The sequence below is a fragment of the Mustela nivalis genome, assembly GCF_964662115.1.
Source record: "Mustela nivalis genome assembly, chromosome: X".
Lineage (NCBI taxonomy): Eukaryota > Metazoa > Chordata > Mammalia > Carnivora > Mustelidae > Mustela > Mustela nivalis.
Genome location: NC_139040.1, coordinates 48,177,607 through 48,188,565, shown reverse-complemented (window position 1 = coordinate 48,188,565; position 10,959 = coordinate 48,177,607). Strand labels below are relative to the sequence as shown.

General features: G+C 38.1%; 1 pseudogene across 1 annotated transcript; it reads left to right on the top strand.

Moving 5' to 3' along the window:
• The first annotated feature begins 1,605 nt into the window (after nucleotides 1-1,605).
• LOC309856309 (ADP-ribosylation factor-like protein 5A) lies at nucleotides 1,606-8,701 on the top strand (annotated as a pseudogene). The gene is made up of 2 exons: nucleotides 1,606-2,095; nucleotides 8,651-8,701. The product of its transcript is annotated as an ADP-ribosylation factor-like protein 5A (transcript).
• Nucleotides 8,702-10,959: the final 2,258 nt, after the last annotated feature.

Here is a 10,959-nt window from a genome sequence, read left to right as displayed (position 1 = left end):
ATGGTTCTATGGATTGAGACATGAAAGAGCCATTTGAAAATGTCAGTTTTCATGGAATGGTTGTACTTTCTTTACTTACAAAAAATTATCAAGTAAATGTAGGAAACTCATATTCCTGAAAAAGCAGCTTTTGTGAACTTGGTTTCCAATGTGCTATAGTCTATCAGAAACAAGGAGGACTTGGGCATCAAAACAAGCAAACAAACAAAAAATAGCTAGCCAGAGACCTGGTTATGTCCTGAGAATTTCTTTACATTGGTTTAAAAGTTGAAAAATGAAGATGCTATTTTTGATGGGAAGTGGGAGTGCCCATTTAAGAAAGTATCTGAAGTGCATTATTGTTAGAAATGCACTGTTTGTACTGTATATGTTATTATAGTTTTAAGCCTGTTACTAATAATTGGAAAAAAAGTCACAGGTTGAGTAATGCCCACATCTAAACCTAACTTCCACAATATACTTAATATGACTAAAGAAAGATGATATATTATTTATAAACTTCCTCTGTTATCTAAAAAATAATTTGAGACAGAGTGTGGATTGAAGCATATGCACATATATCTTCCCTTTAGCATCCCTTCAGTTTGCATGAGCAGCCAAAACTGGCCTACTTTTGTTGCCCCACTGTGCTTTATGGGATATAAGAGGTTTTTTTTTTTTAAGATTTTATTTATTTATCAGAGAGAGAGGGGGGGAGAGAGCGAGCACAGGCAGACAGAATGGCAGGCACAGGCAGAGGGAGAAGCAGGCTCCCTGCCAAGCAAGGAGCCTGATGTGGGACTCGATCCCAGGACGCTGGGATCATGACCTGAGCCGAAGGCAGCTGCTTAACCAACTGAGCCACCCAGGCATCCCTGGGATATAACAGGTTTTAAGACATTTGTAGCCACCCACATTTTTGCCTCCATTCTTGTTCCTCCAAGAAGTCTTTCTTCTTTGAATTTTCTCCTCAGTCTCTTTTCAGAGATATCCTTTGTCTCTTGATTGCTAAAATAGGTCTTTAACTTTCATTTACTTTTATTCTGCCCCCTTCACATTCCTGCCCATATACCTGGAGAGAACTATGCATAATAAAATACATTATCTTTGAAAAAACATTGTCTATGTAGGGCATTTGAGTGATGGACAAAAGGATGATAGCAAAGTGTTTCTCAAGAGTGCATTCTTGTCATGGTGTGGACACAGTTCTTCATTGTGTGAAATTGAATTGTGCATTGCAGAGCCTTTAGTACATCTGGCCCTAAAGCATTAAATGCCAATACTAATTCCCAATGACTATGGAAAAATACACTGTATATTTCCAAACTCTCCGAGGGGTTAATAAATTTTTAGATTAAGAAACACTGGTAAGGCAGCCGCTGGAAGAGGAACTAGGGGAGGATGGTGGCCCGCGAGGCTCATTGCAGATGAGGCAGCGATGTCTGCGAGCCAAGTGCCGCGGTGGTAGCGGAGGGGCCTAGCACGCTGCAGGGCCTCTTGGACTTCGGTCTCCTTCCTGTTCCCAGGAAGCGGTCTGGCAACAGCACGGGAGCAGCAGCAGTAGCAGAGGCCGAGGCTCTGGTGTGTCTGTTGTGCCCCCTCCAGCCTGAGCCAGGGGAGGCCAGGCGGCCGGTGTGGCTGGAGGGGGGTCCACTGCCCAAGAATGGGAATTCTCTTCACCAGGATATGGAGACTCTTCAATCACCAGGAGCACAAAATTATCATTGTTGGGCTGGATAATGCACGGGAAAATACCATCCTTTACCAATTATCTATGAATGAACTTGTACATACATCACCTACAATAGGAAATAACGTAGAAGAAATAGTGATTAATAATACATGTTTTCTAATGTGGGATACTGGTGGCCAAGAATCACTTTGGTCGTGGAACACTTATTATACTAACACAGAGTTTGTAATAGTTGCTGTGAACAGTACAGACAGAGAAAGGTTTTCTGTAACTAGGGAAGAAATCTATAAAATGTTAGCCCATGAGGATCTACGGAAAGCTGGATTGCTGATTTTTGCTAATAAACAAGATGTTAAATAATGCATGACTAAAGCAGAAATCTCCCAGTTTTTTGAAACTAACTACTTCTATTAAAGATCAACAGTGGCAGGAGTAAAGGTGGCGGAGAAGTAGCAGGCTGAGACTACTTCAGCTAGCAGGAGATCAGCTAAATAGTTTATCTAAAGATTGCAAACACCTGCAAATCCATCAGCAGATCGAAGAGAAGAACAGAAATTCTAGAAACAGAAAAACAACCACTTTCTGAAAGGTAGGACTGGCGGAGAAGTGAATCCAAAGCGACGGGAAGAAAGACCCCGGGGGGAGGGGCCGGCTCCCGCAAGCAGCGGAGCAACGGAGCACAAAATCAGGACTTTTAAAAGTCCGTTCTGCTGAGGGACATCGCTCCAGAGGCTAAACCGGGGCGAAGCCCACACAGGGTCAGCGTGGCCTCAGGTCCCGCAGGGTCACAGAAGGATCGGGGGTGTCTGAGTGTTCCAGAGCTTGTGGGTACAGGAAAGGGGAAGCCGGCTACAGAGACAGAGCCAACAGTAAGCTCACAGCTCGGGATTGCCTTGAACTGGTAGCAGGCTTGGTGAGCTTGGAGCGTGGCCGGAGGTCAGGCAGACAGGAGTTACTGGGTGCTGTTCCCTGAGGGCACACAGAGGAGTGGGGCCCCAGTCTCGCGGCTCCTCCAGGCTGGAAACCAGGAGGCCGCCATTTGAATTCCTGTCCTCCAGAACTCTACAGAAAGCGCTCAGTGAACAAAAGCTCCTGAAAGCAAACCCAAGCGGATTACTCAGACCTGGTAAGAGCTGTGCAGTTCCGCCTGGGGCAAAGACACTTGAGAATCACTACACCAGGCCCCTCCCCCAGAAGATCAACAAGAAATTCAGCCAAGACCAAGTTCACCTATCAAGGAGTGCAGTTTCAATACCAAGGAGAGCAGCAGAATTCCAGAGGAGGAGAAAGCAAAGCTTGGAACTCATGGCTTACTTCCTGTGATTTTTTAGTCATGCAGTTCATTTAATTTTTTTTTTCTTTTTCATTTTTTTCTCTTCTTCAGCTAAAATTTTTTTTAACTTTTACCTTTTTCTTTTTTAACGTTTTTAAACTGGTTTATCTAATATATATTTTTTTCTTTTTTACACTTTTCTTTATTCATTTTCTTTTTCTAATTCTTTTTTTTTTTTCTTTCTCTTTCGTTCCTTCTGAATCTCTTTTTATCCCCTTTCTCCACCCTCACGATTTGGGATCTCTTCTGATTTGGTTAAAGCATAATTTCCTGAGATTGTTGTCACCCTTTTAGTATTTTACCTGCTCCTTCATATACTCTTATCTGGACAAAATGACAAAGAGGAAAAATTCACCACAAAAAAAAAAGAACAAGAGGCAGTACCGAAGGCTAGGGACCTAATCAATACAGACATTGGTAAAATGTCAGATCTAGAATTCAGAATGACAATTCTCAAGGATCTAGCTGGGATTGAAAGGCATAGAAGATATTAGAGACAGCCTCTCAGGAGATATAAAAGCCCTTTCTGGAGAAATAAAAGAACTGAAATCGAAACAAGTTGAAATCAAAAAAGCTATTAATGAGGTGAAATCAAAAATGGAGACTCTCACTGCTAGGAAAAATGAGGCAGAAGAAAGAATTAGTGATATAGAAAACCAAATGACAGAGAATAAAGAAGCTGAGCAAAAGAGGGACAAACAGCTACTGGACCATGAGGGGAGAATTCGAAAGATAAGTGACACCATAAGATGAAACAACATTAGAATAATTGGGATTCCAGAAGAAGAAGAAAGAGAAAGGGGAGCAGAAGGTATACTGGAGAGAATTATTGGGGAAAATTTCCCCAATATGGCAAAGGGAATGAGCATCAAAATTCAGGAGGTTCAGAGAAAGCTCCTCAAAATCAATAATAGGCCCACACCCCATCACCTAATAGTAAATTAAAGTCTCAGTGACAAAGAGAAAATCCTGAAAGCAGCCCGGGAAAAGAAGTCTGTAACATACAATGGTAAAAATATTAGATAGGCAGCAGACTTATCCACAGAGACCTGGCAGGCCAGAAAGAGCTGGCATGATATTTTCAGAGCACTAAACGAGAAAAACATGCAGCCAAGAATACTATATCCAGCTAGACAATCATTGAAAATAGAAGGAGAGATTAAAAGCTTCCAGGAAAAAAAAAAAAAAAAAAAAAAAAAAAAAAAAGAATTTACAAACACCAAACCAGATCTACAGGAAATATTGAAAGGGGTCCTCTAAGCAAAGAGAGAGCCTACAGGTGGTAGATCAGTAAGGAATAGAGACAATATACAGTAACAGTCACCTTACAGGCAATACAATGGCACTAAATTCATATCTCTCAATAGTTACCCTGAATGTTAATGGGCTAAATGCCCCAATCAAAAGACACAGGGTATCAGAATGGATAAAAAAACAAAACCCATCTATATGTTGCCTCCAAGAAACTCATTTTAAACCCGAAGACACCTCCAGATTTAACGTAAGGGGGTGAAAAACAATTTACCATGCTAATGGACATCAGAAGAAAGCAGGAGTGGCAATCCTTATATCAGATCAATTAGATTTTAAACCAAAGACTCTAATAAGAGATGAGGAAGGACACTATATAATACTCAAAGGGTCTGTCCAACAGGAAGATCTAACAATTTTAAATATCTATGCACCCAACGGGAGAGCAGCCAACATTATAAACCAATTAATGACAAAATCAAAGAAACACATCAATAATAATACAATAATAGTAGGGGACTTTAACACTCCCCTCACTGAAATGGACAGATCATCCAAGCAAAAGATCCACAAGGGATTAAAGGCCTTAAGTGACACACTGGACCAGATGGACATCACAGATATATTCAGAACATTTCACACCAAAGCAACAGAATACACATTCTTCTCTAGTGCACATGGAACATTCTCCAGAGTAGATCACATCCTCGGTCCTAAATCAGTAATCCATCAGTATCAAAATTTTGGGATCATTCCCCTCATATTTTCAGACCACAATGCTCTGAAGCTAGAACTCAACCATAAGAGGAAGTTTGGAAAGAACCCAAATACATGGAGACGAAACAACATCCTTCTAAAGAATGAATGGGTCAAAGGGGAAATTAAGATAAATTGAAAAAAAATCATGGAAACAAATGATAATGAAAATACAATGGTTCAAAATCTGTAGGACACAACAAAGGCAGTCTTGATAGGAAAATCTATAACAGTACAGGCATTTCTCAAGAAACAAGAAAGGTCTCAGGTAGACAACCTAACCCTACACCTAAAGGAGCTGGAGAAAGAACAAGAAAGAAACCCTAAGCCCAGAAGGAGACAAGAAATCATAAAGATCAGAGCAGAAATCAATGAAATAAAAACCATAAAAACAATAGAACAAATCAAAGAATGTAGGAGCTGGTTCTTTGAAAGAATTAATAAAATTGATAAACCCCTGGCCAGACTGATCAAAAAGAAAAGAGAAAGGACCCAAATAAATAAAATCACGAATGAAAGAGGAGAGATCACAACTAACACCAAAGAAATACAAACTATTATAAGAACATGATATGAGCAACTCTACACCAACAAATTTGACAGTCTGGAAGAAATGGATGCATTACTAGAAAAATATAAACTACCACAACTGAACCAGGAAGAAATAGGAAGTCTGAACAGACCTATACCCAGTAAGGAGATTGAAACATTAATTAAAAATCTCCAAGCATGGAACGCCTGGGTGGCTCAGTTGGTTAAGCAGCTGCCTTCGGCTCAGGTCATGATCCCAGTGTCCTGGGATCGAGTCCCACATCAGGCTCCTTGCTCCACAGGGAGCCTGCTTCTCCCTCTGACTCTGCCTTGCACTCTGTCTGCCTGTGCTTGCTCTCACTCTCTCTCTCTCTCTGACAAATAAATAAAATCTTTAAAAAAAAAAATCTCCAAGCAAACAAAAGCCCAGGGCCAGACGGCTTCCCGGGTGTATTCTACCAAACATTTAAAGAAGAACTAATTCCTATTCTCCTGAAACTGTTCCAAAAAAAGAAATGGAAGGAAAACTTATAAACTCATTTTACAAGGCCAGCATCACCTTGATCCCAAAACCAGACAGGATCCAATCAAAAAGGAAAGCTATAGACCAATATCCTTGATGAAAACACATGAGCAAATTCTCACCAAAATACTAGCTAATAGCATTCAACAGTACATTAAAAGGATTATTCACCATGACCAAGTGAGATTTATTCCAGGGCTGCAAAGTTGGTTCAACATCCGCAAATCAGTCAATGTGATACAACACATCAATGAAAGAAAGAACAAGAACCATAGGATACTCTCAATAGATGCTGAAAAAGCATTTGACCAAGTACAGATTCCTTCCTGATCAAAACTCTTCAAAATTTAGTGATAGAGGGCACATACCTCAATGTTATCAAAGCCATTTATGAAAAACCTACCACAAATATCATTCTCAATGGAGAAAAACTGAAATCTTTTCTGCTAAGGTCAGGAACATGGCAGGGATGTCCATTATCACCACTGCTATTCAACATAGTACTAGAAGTCCTACCCTCAGCAATCAGACAACAAAAGGAAATTAAAGGCATCCAAATCGGCAAAGAAGAAGTCAAATTATCACTCTTTGCAGATGATATGATACTATATGTGGAAAAACCAAAAGACTCCACTCTGAAACTGCTAGAACTTGTACAGGAATTCAGTAAAGTGTCAGGATATAAAATCAATGCACAGAAATCAGTTGCATTTCTCTACACCAACAGCAAGACAGAAGAAAGGGAAATTAAGGAGTCAATCCCATTTACAATTGCACCCCAAACCATAAGATACCTGGGAATAAACCTAACCAAAGAGGCTAAGAATCTATACTCAGAAAACTATAAAGTACTCATGAAAAAAATTCAGGAAGACACAGAGAAATGGAAAAATGTTCCATGCTCCTAGTTTGGAAGAAGAAACATTGTGAAAATGTCTATGCTACCTAAAGCAATATACACATTTAATGCAATTCCTATCAAAGTACCATCCATCTTTTTCAAATAAATGGAACAAATAATCCTAAAATTTATATGGAACCAGAAAAGTCCTCGAATAGCCAAAGGGATATTGAAAAAGAAAGCCAAACTTGGTGGCATCACAATTCCAGACTTCAAGGTCTATTACAAAACTGTCATCATCAAGACAGCATGGTACGGGCACAAAAACAGACACATAGATCAATGGAACAGAATGGAGAGCCCATAAATAGACCCTCAACTCTCTGGTCAACTAATCTTCCACAAAGCAGGAAAGAATGTCCAATGGAAAAAAGACAGCCTCTTCAATAAATGGTGTTGGGAAAATTGGACAGCCACATGCAGAAAAATGAAATTGGACCATTTCCTTATGCCACACACGAAAATAGACTCAAAATGAATGAAGGACCTCAATGTGAGAAAGGAATCCATACAAATCTCTGAGGAGAACACAGTCAGCAACCTCTTCGACCTCAGCCGCAGCATCTTCCTCGGAACATCGCCAAAGCCAAGGGAAGCAGGGCAAAATTGAACTATTGGGATTTTATCAAGATCACAGCAAAGGAAACAGTTAACAAAACCAAAAGACAACTGACAGAATGGGAGAAGATATTTGCAAACGACATATCAGATAAAGGACTAGTGTCCAGAATCTATAAAGAACATAGCAAACTCAACACCCAAGGAACAAATAATCCAATCAAGAAATGGGCAGAGGACATGAACAGACATTTCTGCAAAGAAGACATTCAGATGGCCAAAAGACACATGAAAAAGTGCTCCATATCACTCGGCATCAGGGAAATACAAATCAAAACCACAATGAGATATCACCTCACACCAGTCAGAATGGCTAAAATCAACAAGTCAGGAAATGACAGATGCTGGCGAGGATGCGGAGAAAGGGGAACCCTCCTCCACTGTTGGTGGGAATGCAAGCTGCTGCAACCACTCTGGAAAACAGTATGGAGGTTCCTCAAAATGTTGAAAAAAGAACTGCCCTATGACCCAGCAATTGCACTACTGGGTATTTACTCTAAACATACAAACGTAGTGATCCAAAGGGGCACGTGCACCCGAATGTTTATAGCAGCAATGTCCACAATAGCCAAACTATGGAAAGAACCTAGATGTCCTTCAACAGATGAATGGATAAAGAAGAGGTTGTATATATACACAATGGAATACTATGCAGCCATCAAAAGAAACGAAATCTTGCCATTTGCGACCACATGGATGGAACTAGAGCATATCATGCTTAGTGAAATAAGTCAAGCAGAGAAAGACAACTATCATATGATCTCTCTGATATGAGGAAATGGTGATGCAACATGGGGACTTAAGTGGGTAGGAGAAGAATAAATGAAACAAGATGGGATTGGGAGGGAGACAAACCATAAGTGACTCTTAATCTCACAGAACAAACTGAGGGTTGCTGGGGGGTGGGGGTTTGGGAGAAGGGGGTGGGATTATGGACATTGGGGAGAGCATGTGCTTTGGTGAGTGCTGTGAAGTGTGTAAACCTGGCTATTCACAGACCTGTACCCCTAGGAATAAAAATATATGTTTATTAAAAATAAAAAATTTAAAAAAAATGATCAACAGTGGCATATCCAGGCATGCTGTTCTCTCACTGGCAAGGGATTATGTCAATGACTTGAATGGATTGTGCCCTGATTTAAGATTAGATGATAATCTACTCACCTCTCCTCATAGACTTTGTATAAACGAAGTGCTGGACTTTACCTCAAAGCTGCAATAATTAATGTTTTAGATATATTTATTTTAAACTGATTTAAACTTTTACTATCATAAGAAAAATTAAGACTATTTATTTGAAAACAAAGATGAAGTCTCACTTTCCAATCTGCTTTCTCATTAGTTCCTTCCAAAGCAAGGTGTTTAAAGCTGTGATTGCCATTTTTCTCATAATGAATCCTCTTAGGACATCGTGTATCCTGTGGTAAGCACAAAGGGAGAAGAAGACATTTTTCACTTTAAGAACTTTATTATCAGTATAACCCTCCTTAGTTGAATGTGTATTCTCTTTGATCCATTAAGTCAAAATACAAATCAGCACAGATACTCAATTTCTAATACTTTAAAATGTAATGTTAATTATGAGAAGTATTTTACATAAGGATGTGTGTATTGTGTATATAGCTCAAATTCCAGTTTATGGCTTTGATTATGTTCTAAAGAAAAGTAAAGAACACAAATAGTAATAATATCCTTAGTTAATGACCATAATGAGATGAGTACTGGCATTGCTGTTAAGTGCCATTTTGTGTTTTCCCCTGTGTACTCTGTTTTGTACTAACCAACCCCCAAGATCATTGGGCTGCTCTTAAAAAAAAAAAGAAAGAAAGGAAAAGAAAGAAAAGGAGAAAGCTCAACAGTGTGTACCTATTTTTTGTTGATCAAATTATATACATGAAAGCATATAATCCAGCTGAGTAGAGTATCTGCAAATTTTTGACTTAATATTATGAATGGACAGAATTATATGTTGAGCAATTATCACATTGGTCCCTTTATTGGATCTATGCCATCTAAATTACTAAGAAAATTGTTAATCCATTAATCAGTCAATCATTAATTGTGATTAAAATTATCAAGTGATTTTTTTCCCCAATGTTAATGGGAAGCTGTCAGGTAAAATATCTGCCCAGAGAATTATCACTGTATAAATATTAATCAAATAGTTTACCTATGGTCTTCTTAAGCACTGAATTATATATCAAGCATTTAAAGTGAGTTTGAGATGAAAAGTAAAGTTTCTTTTCTAAGCAACAAAGTTATTTCTTAATTTGAAAATGTCTCATTTTAGGAATTGGGATAGTTTGAAATTTTTGTTTCTACACGTTTCCTTTTATCTTCCTAACAACACATGAATGCATTGACAATTATAAAATACAAACTTTAATGCTTTTAAGAATTTGGTTTAAAAGTTGAACAACATGATACATCATTTTTATAGAGAAGTAACTTGGCCCCAAATATGTTTGCTTAGGATTTTTTTCTTCACTTAAAATGGAAAGATACAATGGTTGAAGGTATTTCTGTTGAATTATAAACAAACTTATCCTAAATGTGTTCAAATGTATTTTGGGGTGCTCTCTTTGTATATGTTTCATGCCCTGAAAATCTGAAGGCTGATCCAAACTGGCATGTTGTAGAATACTGAAGAAAAGAAGTAACTGCTTTTAATACCAGACTTTTATATCTCATGCAGATTTTGATGAGGATCATAGTATATATACCACAAGCATTGACAAAACTTGAAACGATTCTTTCTGTAATATATAATATATTCAATATCTAAATCCAAGTCAGGCATGGGAGATCAGTGTTTATCAGTGGATGTGTTGTGTGTTATATTACAATGTTCATAATACAGGGATAACATTTTAATATTTGTCAACTTGCTTTTACAAAAGTAAATTCTAAATTACTAAGCTTTATTCATATGTTCTTATACTTTTTCAAATCACTATTAGTAATTACTTGTTTTATATTAAAAACTCCCATAAAACAAAACAAAACAAAAAAAACACTGGTAACCTTCTGACATGTCATTGATAGATTTTGAGAGTCATTATGCTCTTAAAATAAAATCATATTCAATGAACAAAACCATGTGATTCTCTTTGCCTAACTCATTGCTACCCCTCTGCTAGATGGGAAATGTATAATTTTTACAAATCAGCTCATTATTTGCTAAGCATATTAATGGGTTTTTCCACAAATTATTGAATTAATGAATTGTACTACTAGATTGAAAAAAACTTACTTGTCTTCTTGGCAAAGTAAATAAATTAGTAAGCCATTTGGACAAAGTTTATTGATCCCATCTGTTACAGGTGAAAAAGAAAAAGTCAGGATTTTTATCGTTGCTTTGGTTGTTCAAATAC